Source organism: Bombina bombina, chromosome 2 (genome assembly GCF_027579735.1).
Source record: "Bombina bombina isolate aBomBom1 chromosome 2, aBomBom1.pri, whole genome shotgun sequence".
Lineage (NCBI taxonomy): Eukaryota > Metazoa > Chordata > Amphibia > Anura > Bombinatoridae > Bombina > Bombina bombina.
This window is the reverse complement of record NC_069500.1, coordinates 822,410,793-822,431,252: the sequence shown is the minus strand read 5'-3', so window position 1 is coordinate 822,431,252 and position 20,460 is coordinate 822,410,793. Positions and strand designations below refer to the sequence as shown.

The 20,460-nt window shown below is 41.5% G+C and overlaps 1 protein-coding gene across 1 annotated transcript in view; it reads right to left on the bottom strand.

Annotated features, from left to right (window-relative positions):
* BTBD2 (BTB domain containing 2) overlaps positions 1 to 20,460 on the bottom strand; it is an 89,972-nt gene that overhangs the window by 2,320 nt on the left and 67,192 nt on the right. The gene's annotated exons all lie outside the window — the stretch shown is intronic.

Genomic DNA, 20,460 nt, shown 5'->3' with positions numbered 1-20,460 from the left:
CCCAAAAGCGGCCTCAGCCGAGGCAAAAGTGTCAAATTTGTAGAATTTTGAAAAAGTGTGAAGAGAGGACCAAGTTGCAGCCTTGCAAATCTGTTCCACAGAAGCTTCATTTTTGAATGCCCATGAGGAAGCAACAGCCCTCGTGGAATGAGCCATAACTCTCTCAGGTGGCTGCTGTCCAGCAGTCTTATATGCAAAACGTATGATACTCTTCAACCAAAAAGAAAGAGAAGTAGCCGTAGCTTTCTGTCCCTTACGTTTTCCTGAGAAAATCACAAACAAAGAAGAAAACTGACAAAAGTCCTTAGTCGCCTGCAGGTAAAACTTTAAAGCACGGACCACATCCAAATTGTGCAGAAGACGTTCTTTCAGAGTAGCAGGATTAGGACACAAAGAAGGAACAACAATCTCCTGATTAATGTTCCAATCAGAAACAATCTTAGGAAGAAACCCTAATTTAGTACGTAAAGTTACCTTATCTGAATGAAAAATAAGATAAGGAGACTCATACTGCAATGCAGAGAGCTCAGACACTCTCCGAGCAGAAGAAATAGCAACAAGAAATAAAACCTTCCAAGATAACAACTTAATATCTAAGGAATGCATGGGCTCAAACGGAGCCCCTTGAAGAACTTTGAGAACTAAATTAAGACGCCATGGAGAAGTAACTGGTTTGAACACAGGTCTGATCCTAACCAAGGCCTGACAAAATGATTGTACATCTGGGACATCCAGATGTTTGTGTAACAAAATAGATAAGGCAGAAATTTGACCCTTTAGGGAACTTGTCGATAATCCTTTCTCCAAACCCTCTTGGAGAAAAGATAAAATTCTAGGAATCCTTAATCTACTCCATGAGTAGCCCTTGGATTCACACCAATAGAGATATTTACGCCATATCTTATGGTAAATATTCCTAGTTACAGGCATACGAGCCTGAATCATGGTCTCTATGACCGAGTCAGAAAACCTCTGCTTGGATAAAAACATAATTTATGTAAGAACTTACCTGATAAATTCATTTCTTTCATATTGGCAAGAGTCCATGAGCTAGTGGTATTGGATATACAATCCTACCAGGAGGGGAAAAGTTTCCCAAACCTCAAAATGCCTATAAATACACCCCTCACCACACCCACAATTCAGTTTAACGAATAGCCAAAAAGTGGGGTGATAAAGGAGTAAAAAACATCAAAGGAATTTGGAAATAATTGTGCTTTATACAAAAAAATCATAACCACCATAAAAAGGGTGGGCCTCATGGACTCTTGCCAATATGAAAGAAATGAATTTATCAGGTAAGTTCTTACATAAATTATGTTTTCTTTCATGTAATTGGCAAGAGTCCATGAGCTAGTGACGTATGGGATAGCAATACCCAAGATGTGGAACTCCACACAAGAGTCACTAGAGAGGGAGGGATAAAAATAAAAACAGCCATTTTCCGCTGAAAAAAAAATAAATAATCCACAACCCAAAAAATAAAGTTTATTCTCATAAATGAAAGGAAAAAACTTAATTCAAAAGCAGAAGAATCAAACTGAAACAGCTGCCTGAAGAACTTTTCTACCAAAAACTGCTTCTGAAGAAGCAAATACATCAAAAACGGTAGAATTTAGTAAATGTATGCAAAGAAGACCAAGTTGCTGCTTTGCAAATCTGATCAACTAAAGCTTCATTCCTAAAAGCCCACGAAGTAGAGACTGATCTAGTAGAATGAGCTGTAATTCTCTGAGGCGGGGCTTGACCCGACTCCAAATATGCTTGATGAATCAAAAACTTTAACAAAAAGCCAAGGAAACAGCAGAAGCCTTCTGACCTTTCCTAGAACCAGAAAATATAACAAATAGACTAGAAGTCTTCCTGAAATCTTTAGTAGCTTCAACATATTTCAAAGCTCTTACCACATCCAAAGAATGTAAGGATCTCGCCAAAGAATTCTTAGGATTAGGACACAAGAAAGGGACAACAATTTCTCTATTAATGTTGTTAGAATTCACAACCTTAGGTAAGAATTTAAATGAAGTTCGCAAAACCGCCTTATCCTGATGGAAAATCAGAAAAGGATATTCACAAGAGAGCGGATAATTCAGAAACTCTTCTAGCAGAAGAGATGTCCAAAAGAAAACACTTTCCAAGAAAGTAGTTTAATGTCCAAAGAATGCATAGGCACAAAACGGAGGAGCCTGCAAAGCCTTCAAAACTAAATAAAGACCCCAGGGAGGAGAGATTGATTTAATGACAGGCTTGATACGAAGAAAAGCCTGCACAAAACAATGAATATCAGGAAGTTTAGCAATCTTTCTGTGAAATAAAACAGAAAGAGGAACTTGCAGACAAACCTTTATCCAAACCATCCTGAAGAAACTGTAAAATTCTAGGAATTCTAAAAGAATGCAAAGATAATTTATGAGAAGAACACCATGAAATGTAAGTCTTCCAAACTCGATAATAAATCTTTCTAGAAACAGATTTATGAGCCTGCAACATAGTATTAATCACTAAGTCAGAGAAACCACTATGACTAAGCATTCAATCTCCATACCTTCAAATTTAATAATTTGAGATCCTGATGGAAAAACGGACCTTGAGATAAAAGGTCTGGCCTTAGTGGAAGTGGCCAAGGTTGGCAACTAGACATCAGGACAAGATCTGCATACCAAAACCTGTGAGGCCATGCTGGAACTACCAGCAGCACAAATGATTGCTCCATGATGATGATCTTGGAAATCACTCTTGGAAGAACTAGAGGCGGGAAAATATAAGCAGGTTGATAACACCAAGGAAGTGTCAATGCATCTACTGCTTCCGCCTGAAGATCCCTGGACAGGTACCTGGGAAATTTTTTGTTTAGATGAGATGCCATCAGATCTATTTCTGGAAGCCCCCACATCTGAACAATTTGAGAAAACACATCTGGGTGGAGAGACCATTCTCCCGGATGTAAAGTCTGACGACTGAGGTAATCCGCTTCCCAATTGTCTATACCTGAGATATGAACCGCAGAAATTAGACAGGAGCTGGATTCCGCCCAAACAAGTATCCAAGATACTTCTTTCATAGCTTGAGGACTGTGAGTCCCACCCTGATGATTGACATATGCCACAGTTGTGACATTGTCTGTCTGAAAACAATTGAACGGTTCTCTCTTCAACAGAGGCCAAAATGGAAGAGCCCTGAGAATCGCACGGAGTTCTAAAATATTGATTGGTAATCTCGCCTCCTTGAGATTTCTAAACTCCTTGTGCTGTCAGAGATCCCCAAACAGCTCCCCAACCTGAAAGACTTGCATCTGTAGTGATCACAGTCCAGGTTGGACGGATGAAAGAGGCCCCTAAAATTATACGATGGTGATCTAAACACCAAGTCAGAGAAAGTCGAACATTGGGATTTAAGGATATTAATTGTGATATCCTTGTATATTCCCTGCACCATTGGTTCAGCATACAAAGCTGGAGAGGTCTCATATGAATACGAGCAAAGGGGATCGCGTCCAATGCTGCAGTCATGAGACCTAAAACGTTCATGCACATAGTTACTGAAGGGAATGACTGAGACTGAAGTTTCCGACAGGCTGCAACCAATTTCAAACGTCTCGTCTGTTAGAGACAAAGTCATGGACACTGAATCTATCTGGAAACCTAAAAAGGTTACCCTTGTCTGAGGAATCAAAGAACTTTTTTGGTAAATTGGTCCTCCAACCATGTCTTCGAAGAAACAACACTAGTTGATTCGTGTTAGATTCTGCGAGTACCAAGATATCGTCCAAATAAGGAAATACAGCAATACCCCGCTCTCTGATTACAGAGAGTAGGGCACCTAGAACCTTTGAAAAGATTCTTGGAGCTGTCGCTAGGCCAAAAGGAAGAGCGTCAAATTGGTAATGCTTGTCTAGAAAAGAGCATCTCAGGAACTGATAATGATCTGGATGAATCAGAATATGAAGATATGCATCCTGTAAGTCTATTGTGGACATACAATGACCTTGCTGAACAAAAGGCAGAATAGTCTTTATAGTCTGAATGAATTCTCTTTCTTTGGGACAATGAATAGATTTGAATAAAACCCCAGTCCCTGTTCCTGAAACGGAACTGGCATGATTACCCCTGATAACTCCAGGTCTGAAACACACTTCAGAAAAGCCTGAGCCTTTACTGGGTTTACAGGAATGCGTGAGAGAAAAAATCTTATCACAGGCGGTCTTACTCTGAATCCTATTCTGTACCCCTGAGAGACAATACTATAAATCCAATGATTTTGGACCGAATTGATCCAAACATCTTTGAAAAATTTTAATCTGCCCCCTACCAGCTGAGCTGGAATGAGGGCCGCACCTTCATGCGGACTTGGGGGCTGGTTTTGATCTCTTAAATGGCTTGGATTTATTCCAATTTGAAGAAGGTTTCCAATAGGAAGCAGATTCCTTGGGGGAAGGATTAGGTTTCTGTTCCTTATTTTGACGAAAGGAACGAAAAACGGTTAAAAAGCTTTAGGATTTACCCTTAGGTTTTTTATCCTGAGGCAAAAAAAACTACCTTCCCCCCAGTAACAGTTTAAATTATTGAATCCAACTGAGAACCAAATAATTTATTACCTTGGAAAGAAAGAGATAGCAATCTGGATTTAGAAGTCCTATCAGCATTCCAAGATTTGAGCCACAAAGCTCTTCTAGCTAAAATAGCTAAAGACATAGATTTAACATGAATTTTGAGAATATCAAAAATGGCATCACAAATGAATTTATTAGCATGTTGAATAAACTTAATGCTAGACAAATCATGATCCGATACTTGTTGCGCTAAAGTATCCAACCAAAAAGTTGAAGCAGCTGCAACATCAGCCAAAGAAATTGCAGGCCTAAGAAGATGACCTGAATATAAATAAGCTTTCCTTAGAAAAGATTCAAGTTTCCTATCTAAAGGATCTTTAAAAGAAGTACTATCTTCCGTAGGAATAGTAGTATGTTTAGCAAGAGTAGAAATAGCCCCATCAACTTTGGGGATCTTTTCCCAAAACTCCAATCTAACGTCTGGCAAAGGATACAATTTTTTAAACCTTGAAGAAGGAAAAAAAGAAGTACCAGGCCTATTCTATTCCTTAGAAATCATATCAGAAATAGCATCAGGAACTGGAGAAACATCTGGAATAACCACAGGAGGTTTATAAACAGAATTTAAATGTTAACTAGTTTTAATATCAAGAGGACTAGTTTCCTCCATATCCAATGTAATCAACACTTTTTTTTAACAAACTAATATACTCCAATTTAAATAAGAGGATTTATCAGTGTCAATATCTGAGGCAGGATCTTCTGAAACAGATAGATCCTCATCAGAGAAGGATAATTCAGTATGTTGCTGGTCATTTTAAAACTTCTCATAAGGTTGATGAAATTTCAAAGACCTTTTACGTTTATTAGAAGGCGGAATGGCAGACAAAGCCTTCTGAATAGAATCAGAAATAAAAATAAAAAAAATTACAGGTATATCTTGTGCATCAGATGTTGAGGGAACAGCAACAGGTAATGAACTACTACTGATGGATACATTATCTGCATGTAAAAGTTTATCATGACAACTATTACAAACCACAGCTGGAGGTATAATCTCCACAAGTTTACAACAAATGCACTTAGCTTTGGTAGAACTGTTATCAGGCAGCAGGGATCCAGCAGTGAATTCTGAGACAGGAACAGAATGAGACATCTTGCAAAAGTAAGAGGAAAAAAACATATAAAGCAAAATTATCAATTTCCTTATATGGCAGTTTCAGGAATGGGAAAAAATGCAAATAGAATAGCCCTCTGACATAGAAAAAGGCAAGAGGCAAAAAGGAATGGGGTCTAAAATAATGAAAATATTTGGCTTCAAGTATGACGCACAACAAACAGAAAAATATTTTTTGGTGCCAAAAACGTCCGGAAACGATGACGCAACCTTGTGAAAGGACCCAACTAAGACGCCGGAAATGACGAATTTACATCAACGAACGTAACTTTGCGCCAAAAAATTCTTGCGCCAAGAAAGATGCAATGATGCATTTTGCGCCCTCGCAAGCCTAATTTTGCCCACAATTTAGAAAAATGACAGTCAATTGAAAAAAAAGACTACACCCCAGGCAAGAAATACATTTCTAAAAAATGCATTTCCCAGATATGAAACTGACAGTCTGCAAAAGGAAATATACTGAAACCTGAATCATGGCAAATATAAGTACAATGCATATATTTAAAACTTTATATAAATACATAAAGTGCCAAACCATAGCTGAGAGTGTCTTAAGTAATAAAAAACATACTTACCTGAAGACACCCATACACATATAGCAGATAGCCAAACCAGTACTGAAACAGTTATCAGTAGAGGTTGATCTGAAAAGGGAGGTAGGAGATGAATCTCTACGAACGATAACAGAGAACCTATGAAATAGATCCAGTGAGGAAAACCATTGCATTCAATAGGTGATACTCCCTTCCAATTCCTCTGACAGGAAACAGGCTTCAAAAATACTGAGAAGCGCATATCAACGTAGAAATCTTAGCACAAACTTACTTCACCACCTCCATAGGAGGCAAAGTTTGTAAAACTGAATTGGGGGTGTGGTGAGGGGTGTATTTATAGGCATTTTGAGGTTTGGGAAACTTTGACCCTCCTGGTAGGATTGTATACGTCACTAGCTCATGGACTCTTCCCAATTACATGAAAGAAATTAAGCGTTCAATCTCCAAGCAGTCCGCTTCAGAGAAACTAGATTTGGGTGAAGAAAGGGCCCCTGAATTAGAAGGTCCTTCCTCAACGGAAGTCTCCAAGGTGGCATAGATGCCATGTCCACCAGATCTGCTACCAAATCCTGCGAGGCCAAGCCGGTGCTATGAGGATCACCGATGCCCTCTCCTGTTTGATTCGAGCAATGACCCGAGGAAGAAGAGCAAACGGAGGAAAAAAGGTATGCTAGACTGAAGGTCCAAGGGACCGCCAGAGCATCTATCAGCTCCGCCTGGGGGTCCCTGGACCTCGGCATTCTGTCGGGATGCCATGAGATCCAATTCCGGCTGACCCCACTTGAGAAACAGGTTTGAAAATACTTCCGGATGGAGTTCGCACTTCCCCGGATGAAAAAAGTCTGCCTGCTCAGGAAATCCACCTTCCAGTTGTCCACCCCTGGGATGTGGATCGCCAACCGACAGCAAGAGTGGGCTTCCGCCCACTGGATTATTCTGGTTACCTCGGTCATCGCTAAGGAACTCCTCGTTCCTCCCTGATGATTGATGTAAGTCACAGAAGTTATATTGTCCGACTGGAACCTGATAAACAGGACCGAGGCTAACTGAGGCCATGCCAGAAGAGCATTGAAGATCGCTCTCAGTTCCAGGATGTTTATAGGAAGAGCCGACTCTGACCGAGTCCAAACTCCCTGAGCTTTTAGGGAGCCCAGACTGCTCCCCACCCTAGAAGGCTGGCATCTGTTGTCACAATCACCCAAGATGGTCTGCGAAAGCAGGTTCCCTGGGAAAGGTGATCCCGGGACAACCACCATTGAAGAGAATCCTTTGTCTCCTTCTCCAGTAGTATTCGAGGAGACAAGTCCGCGTAATCTCTGTTCCATTGCCTGAGCATACTTAACTGCAGAGGTCTGAGGTGGAACCGAGCAAACGGGATGATGTCCATTGCCGCCACCATCAGCCCGATTAACACCATGCACTGAGCCATTGATGGCCGAGGAGTGGACTGAAGGACTAGACAAGTATTGATAATCTTTGATTTCCTGACATCTGTCAGAAAAATCTTCATAGACAGGGAATCTATTATGGTTCCTAAGAAAATTACCCTTGTATTTGGGACTAAAACTCTTTTCCAAATTTACCTTCGCAGGAAGGATAACACCATGTCGATGTGGGATCTTGCTTGTTGACAGGATGGCGTCTGGACTAGGATGTCGTCCAGATAGGGCGCCACTGCAATGCCCCGTGAGCGAAGCACCACCAACAGCGATCCCAGAACCTTTGTGAAAATTCTGGGAGCTGTGGCAAGACCGAAAGGAAGAGCCACGAACTGGAAGGGTTTGTCCAGGAAGCAAACCTTAGGAACTTGTGATGATCCCTGTGAATAGTAACATGTAGGTACGCGTCCTTTAAATCCACTGTTGTCATAAATTGACCCGCCCGGATCAAGGGAAGAATGGAACAAAATAGTTTCCATCTTGAAGGACGGTACCCTGAGAAATTTGTTTAGACTCTTGAGGTCTAAAATTGGTCTGAAGGTTCCCTCCTTTTTGGGAACCACGAACAGATTGGAATAAAAACCTTGACACTGTTCCTGTACAATCACTCCCAGGGCGGAGAGGTATCTTACGCAGTGTAAGAACGCCTCTCTCTTTGTCTGGTCTGCAGATAATTTTGTAAGTAGAAACCTGCCTCTGGGAGGAAAACTTTTGAACTCTAGTTTGTATCCCTGGGACACTATTTCTATTGCCCAGGGTTCCTGAACATCCCGAACCCAAGCCGGAGCGAAGAAGTAAAGTCTGCCCCCTACCAGATCCGGTCCCAGATCGGGGGCATGCTCTTCATGCTGTCTTGGATTCAATAGCAGGCTTCTTGGATTCTTTTCCCTTATTCCAAGACTGGTTGGGTCTCCATGCAGGTTTAGATTTTTCCTGCTTGGAGGAGGAAGAGGAAGAATTTCCATTGAAATTTCGAAAGGAACGAAAATTACTCTGTTGTCCATTTTGTTTGTTTCTCTTATCTTGAGGGAGAAGATGACCCTTACCTCCTGTGATATCAGAGATAATTTCCATCAGGCCAGGTCCAAACAAGGTCTTCCCCTTGTAAGGAATAGCCAGAAGCTTAGACTTAAAGGAAACATCCGCAGACCAAGGTTTTAACCATAAGGCTCTGCGAGCTAGAATAGAGAAACCCAAAATCGTAGCTCCCAGCTTGATAACTTGAAAGGAAGCATCCATAATAAAGGCATTAGCTAGTTTTAGAGCCTTTATCCTATCCTGGATCTCATCCAAAGAAGTTTCTGTCCTGAGGGCCTCAGACAGTGCATCAAACCAATACACTGCTGCACTAGTGACGGTAGCAATGCACACAGCTGGTTGCATTGCAGGCCCTGGTGTACATATTTTTATGAGTAAACCCTCTTAACTTTTTGTCCATAGGATCTTTGAAGGCACAACTATCCTCTACGGTGGAAACGGCCTCTTCCACCTTAGGCACTGTTTGCCAAGCCTCCTTGATAGAATTAGCTATGTGAAAAATCTTCTTAAAAATAGGAGAGGGAGAAAAAAAAGGTATGCCCGGTCTCTCCCATTCCTTAGCAATTATCTCAGAAGCTCGGTCAGGGACCGGAAACACGTCTGTCGAGGAAGGAACCTCAAAATATTTGTTCAGCTTGCTAGATTTTTAGGAACAACCACTACCGTGGAGTCACTGTCGTCCAAAGTAGCTAAAACCTCCCTAAGTAACAGACGGAGGTGTTCTATCTTAAACCTAAAATATACAACCTCAGTATCAGCAAGAGGAATTACACTTTCTGAATCTGAAATTTCATCTTCAGATGCTACAGCGGTATCCTTTTCGGGTTTTTGGGAGGGCACCACCGAAATTGCAACAATTGCGTTAGAAACCTCGCTTACTAAATGTCTGGTTTTCCTCTTACGTTTGCCCTGCAACATTAGAAAAGCAGACAATGCATCAGAAATTGTAGAAGACATGAGAGAAGCTATGTCTTTTAAGGTAACTCCAGCGGGAGCTAGAGCAAAAGTGCAGGGCACTGCTTGTGCGGGCGGTAAAATATGGGACCCTTAGGGAGAAAGCTGCGGCATATATTGAACCTCGTCATTAGGCATCCGCCTCAGAAAAATCTTTTCCCTATAATTTAAAGTCCTCTCAATACATGAGGGACAGAAAGGGATTGGTGGTTCCACATTAGCTTCAAAGCACAAGGAGCAAGCAACATTTTGTAAGGCCCTTTGATCCATACTTGTTCACAATTAACCCAATGTTCAATAAAAAAAAAATTTTTTATATCTGTTAAAAGTTTTTAAATAAAGACGTTACTGTCTCTTTAAATTCAAAGCGTTAACCTTTTTACCTTAAGATTTGCATTATCAAACTACCAATATAAGGCCAAAAAACACCCCTGCTACCATGCTGAGGTGCTCCTACCTGACAGGCAAACGGATGGTCTATACCACGTGTGTCCGTTCAGCGCTGCAGTAGAAATTTTCAATCCGGTGCTAGAAACACATGCTTTGCACAGACCATGCGTTTCTAGACAGCACTTCAGAAAATGTGTCGCAAATGTCACCCCGACCAAGGCGCAAGTGAATTGGCACAAACTCGGAAGACCCCTGCATCGCTTACAATAAGCGCCATCCAATATGTTCTGCTTATTACTCTTATGCTGTCCTTGTACATTAAACAATATTTCCTGCTTAAATAAAGTGAAAACCACCAGAGCCAAAAGCGATCCCCAGCCCCAGTGCCTGCACATAAATGCTGTCCCAATACCTCTCCAGACTAGGAGAGTTTTTAGTGTCCCAACATAAGTGCCTCTTCTATCCCTGTGCACTTAGTAACGATAATGGTGTGCTTACTCCTTTCTGAGTCCCCCCCTAGAAAATATATAAAAGTAGCGCTTAGCTTTACATCTGCCTGAAAGCAAGGCTGCTCACAGGCTTAAGAGGTCCTCTCCCTCCCATTGACCTGTGGAGGAAAAAGCATGCTGAATAATCTTTACCTCAGACTAAGGCATACAGGGCAGCAAGAATACATGGGAGGCGCAGTGAGAATTATGTCCAGCAAGTTCCCATTGCTCTAAAGCCACCAAAGCTCTACTGAAGAGACTGATATGGACTACGGCTACACCCTAGGACAAAGCAGCACAGTCTTAAACCACTTCAAAAATAATAAACTCTTTATTGAAGAATCTTTTATAACACCTCACTTTACCACATCCTATTACTAACATAGGCAAAGAGAATGACTGGGGTGGGAGGGAAGGGAGGAGCCATTTAACAGCTTTGTTGTAGTGCTCTTTGCCGCCTCCTGCTGGAGGTGAATATCCCATTAGTAATTAAGATGATCCGTGGACTTGTGTCATAAAAAAGAATAGACATTTTAAAAGCTAAATGTTTTTAAAAGCAATATGACATTTTAAACTATACCTTTCGTTAGGTTAAAAATAAAAAAAAAACAAATAAACATGATACATTTGGCCTAGAAGGATTAATGTAATTGGTAACCAGGTTTTCTTTTACACAAGAATGACATTCAGGCACTAGAGTAAGGGTCAGTAACAAAGTGTAGCAAACGCAGACTACGACGTTTCTGCAAACGTTTTTAAAAGCAATATGACATTTTAAACTATACCTTTCGTTAGGTTAAAAATAAAAAAAAACAAATAAACATGATACATTTGGCCTAGAAGGATTAATGTAATTGGTAACCAGGTTTTCTTTTACACAAGAATGACATTCAGGCACTAGAGTAAGGGTCAGTAACAAAGTGTAGCAAACGCAGACTACGACGTTTCTGCAAGACATTTCTTACCTATGAAGTTGCAAATACATTACATTTTACAAAATTGTATTTTGGTGAAACTGTGAAAGATTAAGTAGCTTGCCTTGCAAAGATGCTCAATGAAGAATGTGCATCATAAAAAATAAAAAATCTCAGACCAATTAAAGACTATCCAAAAAAACCTTTTCAAGCCATTTTGTCCATTCTGATATTCTGAAAGCAGAATAATTTTAAAAAGAATAATGGAGCTTCCAATTTTCATACCGAGTGCTTCTCATTATATCAAGTATATGTACGAGAGCCTATAGTTCTGACAATTAGGACAGAATGATATAACCATTCTCAGGAACTACCCACCATGTTAAAGGATAAAACCCTAACCATAGCAAAGCATCTAGCTCTAAAATAATGCTGGCTGCAGAGACACTCATAAGTGCCTTAAAGGGACACTAAACCCAAATTATTTATTGCATGATTCAGATAGACCATGCATGTTTAAGCAACTTTCTAATTTACTAATATCAAATTTTCTTCGTTCTCCTGCTATCTTTATTTAAAAAGCAGGAATGTAAAGCAATACGGGAGGGACAAAAAGAGAGGCGGACCCTAATCTGAGGGCACCACAGCCTTTCTCCCGAAAGCTGTTCAGCTGAAGCAAAAACATCAAACTTATAAAATTTAGAAAAAGAATGTAAGGAGGACCAGGTAGCCGCCTTACAAATCTGATCCATAGAGGCCTCAATCCTTAAGGCCCAAGAGGAAGCCACTTCTCTAGTAGAATGAACCGTAATCCTCTGAGGTCTATGTCCCGCTGTCTCATAAGCAAAGCGGATAACACTCAACCAAAAAGATAAGGAAGTCGAAGAGACCTTCTGTCCCTTACGCTTCCCAGAATAGACAACAAACAAGGAAGAGGTTTGTCTAAAATCCTTAGTAGCCTGAAGGTAGAACTTCAAGGCGAGAACCACATCCAAATTGTGAAGCAAACGTTCCTTTGCAGGAGAAGGATTGGGACACAAGGAAGGAACCACAATCTCTTGTTGATGTTGCAGTCTGACACGAAAACCTAACTTAGTACGTAGGACAGCCTTATCAGAATGGAACACCAGATAAGGAGGCTCACATTGCAAGGCGGTAATCTCAGATACTCTGCGTGCAGAAAAAGAACCTTCCAAGACAACAATTTAATGTCAATCTCATGTATAGACTCAAACAGAGCCCATTGCAAAACCTTAAGAACAAGATTTAGACTCCAAGGAGGAGCCTTAGCTCTAAACACAGGTCTGATCCTAATCAGAGCCTTAAGGGGACAGTATACACTCATTTTCATATAACTGCATGTAATAGACACTACTATAAAGGATAAGGTGTACAGATACTGATATAAAAATCCAGTATAAAATGGTTTAAAAACGTACTTAGAAGCTTTCAGTTTAGCTCTGTTGAAAAGGCAGTTGGAAAGCCCACTGCAAGTGGGAAATAAGACACTCCCCCTTATTTTGCATATCAAAAGACCCTTTACACAAACAGGAGCAAGCTGGAGAAGGTAGCTGACTGTTTTCAAATAAAACTTTGGGGCTTGGTTAGGAGTCTGAAAATCAGAGCAATGTTATTTAAAAATATGCAAAATTATACATTTTTTAAATTTTTTTTTTTTTTTATGGGCTTTATAAATAGATCATCTACAAAACAATTATGCAAAGAAAAAAATAGTGTATAATGGCCCTGTACATCGGGAAGCTCAGAGAGCCTCTTGTGCAGTAAAACAGATAGGGCCAAAATCTGTACCCTCAGGGAACTGGCAGAAAGGCCCTTCTCCAGTCCATCCTGGAGAAACGAAAGGATCCTGGCAACCTTAAAAAGGACAGTCAACACCAGAATTTTTGTTGTTTAAAAAGGTAGATAATCCCTTTATTACCCATTCCCCAGTTTTGCATAACCAACACAGTTATTATAATACACTTTTTACCTCTGTAATTACCTTGTATCTAAGCTTCTGCTGACTGCCCCCTTATTTCAGTTCTTTTGACAGACTTGCATTTTAGCCAATCAGTTATCTATATGAAACACAAACTAATGCCCTCTAGTGGTCAAAATGCATTCAGATTAGAGGCAGTCTTCAAGGTCTAAGAAATTAGCATATGAACCTCATAGGTTTAGCTTTTAACTAAGAATACCAAGAGAACAAAGCTAAATTGGTGATAAAAGTAAATTGGGAAGTTGTTTAAAAAGACATGCCCTATTTAAATCATAAAAGTTTTTTTTTTTTTTTTTTAACTTGACTATCCCTTTAACTTTATGCCAGGAAAATCCTTGCTCTTCACACCAGAATAAGTAGGTTCTCTACACCTTATGATAGATGCGACAAGTAACCGGCTTACGAGCTTGAATGAGCACATCAATCACTCTCTCAGAAAAACCTCTTGGCTAGGAGTAAGCGTTCAATCTCCACACAGTCAGCCTCAGAGAATCTAGATTTTGATGAACAAAGGGAACTTGTTCCAGCAGTTACCAGCGACAAGGTAACTTCCACGGAAGGAGATGATGACATCCTCACCAGATCCGCAAACCACATCCTTCACGGCCACGATGGAGCAATCAGTATCACAGATGCCTGCTCCTGCTTGATGCAGGCCACTACACGAGGATGAAGTGGTAACGGCGGGAAAAGGAAAAATTAGACTGAACCTCCAAGGCACTGCTAATGCATCTATTAGCTCCGCCTGAGGTTCCCTGGACATCAAACCATATCTGGGTAGCTTGGTATTGAGACGAGACCCCATGAGATCTATCTCCGGTGTCCCCCACTTGTTGCATATCTCTGCAAACACTTGGTGATGGAGAGACCATGCCCCCGGATGAAAGGATAGTCTGCTGAGAAAATCCGCTTCCCCAGTTGTCCACACCTGGAATGTGGATCGCTGACAGCGTAAAGCTGTGGGTCTCCACCCACTCCAGAATTCAAGATACCTCTCTCATTGCTAGGGAGCTTCTCGTCCCACCTGATGGTTGATGTAAGCCACCAAGGTTATATTGTCTGATTGGAATCTGATAAACCGGGGCGAACCCAGAAGGGGCCAAAAGCCTTCAGAGCATTGAAGATTGCCCAAAGTTCCAGAATGTTGATCGGGAGGGAGCGTTCTTCCTGAGACCACAGACCGTGTGGCTTCTTGGCAACCCAAACAGCTCCCCATCCTGAGACTTGTGTTCCTAGTCACAATCTTCCAGGATGGTCTTAAGAAGGATGTCTCTCGGGACAGATGATCTGGACAGAGCCACCAAGAGATCGATTCTCTCGACCGGTTGTCTAGAGAAATCTGTTGACAGATCAAAATGATCGTCGTTCCACTGTCTCAGCATGCACAGTTGCAGCGGTCTGAGACGGAACCTAGCAAAGTGAATGATGTCCATGCTGGACACCACGAGACCAATTACCTCCATACACTGAGCCACAGAGGGCCTTAAGGAGGTTCGGAGGGCAAGACATGCCAAAGCAAGCTTGCAACGTTTCTGGTCTGTTAGACATATCCTCATGGATATGGAGTCTATTATAGTATCCAGGAATTCTACCCGGATTCTTGGAATAAGAACTTTTTTCTAGGGTTATCTTCCATCCATGAGATCGAAGAAGAGAGAAAAGAGATTCCAAATGGTCCTCCGCCAGACGAAAAGATGGTGCTTGTACCAGAATATCGTCCAAGTAGGGAGCTACTGCTATACCCCGGGTTCTGGCAACAGCTAGAAGAGCCCCTAGAACCTTCGTAAAAATCCTTGGAGCAGTAGCTAGACCAAAACGGAAGTGAAATTAACTGGAAGTGCTGGTCAAGGAACGCAAATCTTAGGAAATGGAAGTGATCCTTGTAGACTGGAACGTGAAGGTAAGCATCCTTCAGATCTATAGTGGTCATGAACGGTCTTTCATGAACTAAGGGAAGGATGGACCTTATCGTCTCCATCTTGAACGAGGGGACGTTTAGAAAATTGTTTAAAATGGGACCACGAAAAGGTTTAAATACAATCCCAAACCTCTTTCTGCGATAGGTACCGGGACAATGACCCCTAAGGAGGACAGATCCCACACGCACCCTAGAAATGCTACCCTCATTTCTGGTCTGGAAGACAGGCTTGAGAGGAGAAATCTGCCCTTGGGTGGATGAGATTTGAAACCTATATTGTATCCCTGAGCTATGACCTCCAGGACCCATGGATCCTGCACATCCCTGAACCAAGCATCTGAAAAGAGCAACAATCCAGAGCCGGATCAGGGGCCGCCCCTTCATGCCGATTTAGTCTCTGAGGGCTTCTTGCTCTGCTAGGATTTATTCTAGGACTGAGCCGGCTTCCAAGTACTCTTGATTTGCTCGGGCTTAGCGGAGGGCTGCTGTCATTGGGATTTATCAGAACGAAAATTAGAACTTTGTCCCTTACACTTGTTCTTTTTATCTTGCGGTAGGAAGGCACCCTTGCCCCCGTAACCGTGGAGATAACGAAGGCCAGGCCTGGACCAAATAAAATCTTTCCTTTAAAGGGAAAGAAGTCTGGACTTAGAAGTCATATCCGCAGACCAGGACTTCAGCAAGAGCGCCCAACGGGCCCGAACCGAAAAGCCAGAAACCTTAGCATTTAGGCGAATAATCTGCATGTTTGCATCACAGATAAAAGAATTAGCAATTCTCAAGGCTTTAAGTATTTCCTGGATAACGTCAAGTGGACCTTCACCTCAATCAATTCCGATGAGTCACACCAGTAGGTAGCTGCTCTAGCAACAGCGGCAACGGACGCTGCCGGTTGAAACAAGTATCCCGTATGTTGAAACATCTTTCTTAGAAGAGTTTCCATCTTCTTATCCATCGGCTCTCTGAAACGACGAGCTATCCTCAAGCAGGATAGTAGTACGCTTGGCAATCGTGGAGATAACGCCATCCACCTTAGGGACGGAACCCCACAACTGGGACAAAGCAGAAAATTCCAATAAATTACATGATGACCCCTGGGCAGGAGAGCTATGTTTAACCTTCCACTTGCGTTTAGCAGGGAGAGGTAAAGTACCGAGGGTCTCAAACACCACCGTTTTTAACTGCGCAGTAAAATCTGATGGTAAAAGGCCCCCTCCAGATGGAGGATCAAGCGTGCTATAGGAAGCTGCGTGTGTAGAAGGAGATGACTGTTGGGTATGCACCTCACGGGACGGCGAGTCTTCAGAGGTGGATGGCTCAGTGGTACTAAAGGGGTTAACCTTCTTTGACCTAATAACGTTGTCAAGACATGTGGAACATCGTTGAGAGGGCGGGCCTCCTCACAATATAAACAGGTATTACTATTTGGAATAGAGGGATAACCCTCTAGTATTTCAGAATCTTCCATAGCTTAAGCCAATGACAGTAGGACACAGAAATTAAACAATTTTTATTTCTCAAAAACGGCACCTTTATACTCCCAATGGCTGGGGCACTCACCACCTCCTAGACCCAGACAATACAGAGAAATAGCTCTTCTCCGAAAGCCAGCACGGTCAGGAAAGAGGAAATGAAAGCAAGACCACTCCCAGTCACATAGTGCGCAAGGCAGGACCGCGCCTGCTATGAGAAAAAGCGCACCAAGCTACAAGCTGCGCAGCATTCAAAGTGAAAGTAAAAACCTGTGCGTTCCAGCCATATAACAAACAGCCTATGAGCCCAATAAAATCTCACACATGTGCAGAATTATTAGGCAAGTTGTATTTTTGAGGATTAATTTTATTATTGAACAACAACCATGTTCTCAATGAACCCAAAAAACTCATTAATATCAAAGCTGAATAGTTTTGGAAGTAGTTTTTAGTTTTTTTTTTAGTTATAGCTATTTTAGGGGGATATCTGTGTGTGCAGGTAACTATTACTGTGCATAATTATTAGGCAACTTAACAAAAAACAAATATATACCCATTTCAATTATTTATTTTTACCAGTGAAACCAATATAACATCTCAACATTCACAAATATACATTTCTGACATTCAAAAACAAAACAAAAACAAATCAGTGACCAATATAGCCACCTTTCTTTGCAAGGACACTCAAAAGCCTGCCATCCATGGATTCTGCCAGTGTTTTGATCTGTTCACCATCAACATTGCGTGCAGCAGCAACCACAGCCTCCCAGACACTGTTCAGAGAGGTGTACTGTTTTCCCTCCTTGTAAATCTCACATTTGATGATGGACCACAGGTTCTCAATGGGGTTCAGATCAGGTGAACAAGGAGGCCATGTCATTAGATTTTCTTCTTTTATACCCTTTCTTGCCAGCCACGCTGTGGAGTACTTGGACGCGTGTGATGGAGCATTGTCCTGCATGAAAATCATGTTTTTCTTGAAGGATGCAGACTTCTTCCTGTACCACTGCTTGAAGAAGGTGTCTTCCAGAAACTTGCAGTAGGACTGGGAGTTGAGCTTGACTCCATCCTCAACCCGAAAAGGCCCCACAAGCTCATCTTTGATGATACCAGCCCAAACCAGTACTCCACCTCCACCTTGCTGGAGTCTGAGTCGGACTGGAGCTCTCTGCCCTTTACCAATCCAGCCACGGGCCCATCCATCTGGCCCATCAAGACTCACTCTCATTTCATCAGTCCATAAAACCTTAGAAAAATCAGTCTTGAGATATTTCTTGGCCCAGTCTTGACGTTTCAGCTTGTGTGTCTTGTTCAGTGGTGGTCGTCTTTCAGCCTTTCTTACCTTGGGCATGTCTCTGAGTATTGCACACCTTGTGCTTTTGGGCACTCCAGTGATGTTGCAGCTCTGAAATATGGCCAAACTGGTGGCAAGTGGCATCTTGGCAGCTGCACGCTTGACTTTTCTCAGTTCATGGGCAGTTATTTTGTGCCTTGGTTTTTCCACACGCTTCTTGCGACCCTGTTGACTATTTTGAATGAAACGCTTGATTGTTCGATGATCACGCTTCAGAAGCTTTGCAATTTTAAGAGTGCTGCATCCCTCTGCAAGATATCTCACTATTTTTGACTTTTCTGAGCCTGTCAAGTCCTTCTTTTGACCCATTTTGCCAAAGGAAAGGAAGTTGCCTAATAATTATGCACACCTGATATAGGGTGTTGATGTCATTAGACCACACCCCTTCTCATTACAGAGATGCACATCACCTAATATGCTTAATTGGTAGTAGGCTTTCAAGCCTATACAGCTTGGAGTAAGACAACATGCATAAAGAGGATGATGTGGTCAAAATACTCATTTGCCTAATAATTCTGCACTCCCTGTAAAGCAGCATAAAATCAAAGCATCACATTTGATTAAACCCCACTGTTCAATAATCCCCCTTAGAAGATATTAACCCATCATTCTATTAAGATAAAAAGGAGCCACACTGTGACCCTGTCTTCTAACGTTTTCTACATATGTAAAAATTGAAACGATCTTAATAACATCCATGCTGTGGAACAAAAACACAGCCTCTCAAGCGTGACAGTCTTGTAGCATTACTAATTACATGGACTTGAGTGAGAAAAAAAAGCAGGCAGTGAAACTTGTCAACACCGATTGCTTAGGAGCTGTTAGCAGGCAGTCTGTATGGGTTTGCAGAAAGATTCTCCCTGCATCTCCAGACTCTAACTTTCGTCAATGCTCTCACTGAGAAGCCGACAAGACTACTTAAAACTCCAGTCCCATATAGAAGGGCAGATACCTTTCCTAAGGAACTACTCCAAAATCTGACACTTCTCTGCCATCCTCCTGTGACGGAAGGCAAAGAATGACTGGGGGATGGGGGGGGGAGTGGAAGAGGTATTTAAGCCTTTGGCTGGGGTGTCTTTGCCTCCTCCTGGTGGTCAGGTTCAGTATTTCCCCAACAGTAAGGAATGATGCTGTGGACTCTCCTTATATTAAGAAGAAAATAAAAACATTTGTGTGTGCTGGGAAGTAAACTAAATGTAACAAGATATTGGAAACTAGGAAGTGATTTAAACCTGCTACACAGAACATTTCAGAAAGCCTAGTTTTTCTTGGCCATGCTAGGGTCACAAGAATAATAATCTACTTGCCTTGCTTGATCTTCAAAATAATGAGGAAGCAGCACAAAATAGTGGAGAGATGTAGGCCATCCAGTATAACCAAATCATTGCTGCATCTATAGCATCACTGTTTCTGGAATAAAACCTTTTTCTGGACTTCTGCATCTCTCTAGATAAATCTCCACATAAAGAGGTCATCCACAGGAAGCGCCCTTTTGTCAACTAAGAAAATGAATTATGTGGATGGATGAAACTACACTGAGACTGATCTCTTACAGCTGAAAAGAACCTGGTACTGCTGTGGATGATCTTTCATGGTTGCTATAAGCTTCCATTATACTATGGGACTGAACACAAATGATGACAGTAAGGAAGTTTAATGGTCTTCAGAGTTGGATAATGTTCAAAAATCCAAAATATTGCTGAAGAGAAAGGACTACTGAATAACGCCAACATCCTCTGAGCCATATTATAACCCTAAAAAAAAAAAACACACACAGCTCTAAGAGATAGCATCCTTTAAAATGACCATGCATGTTGGCTTAAACAAGAAAGCAGAAATAGTCATGGGATTATCCTGTGTATTCCTGCATTTCCGACAAAAGGGTTCTCACTTCCCCTCTAATGTGCAGGGTTTTTTTTTTTATTAATTACATTTAAAAAAAACATAGGGGGGACAAGACCACATTTTGAGAAAAGGGGAGCCTATTACATTTTCAATAATCAGATTTCAGTTACTTAAATAACTGCAGATTTTAATTGTAAATATTTTTCTCTCATTATCTACATAAATTGGAAGACTATGCAACGTGCCTCAATCTTAATTAGTAGATTTCAATGAAAAGCACAGGGATGGTATCCTAATATTTGGTATTTTGGGAAAGTCAGTCAGTCAATGTGAAAGCATATGGCTGAATATTTGCACACAAGTGAC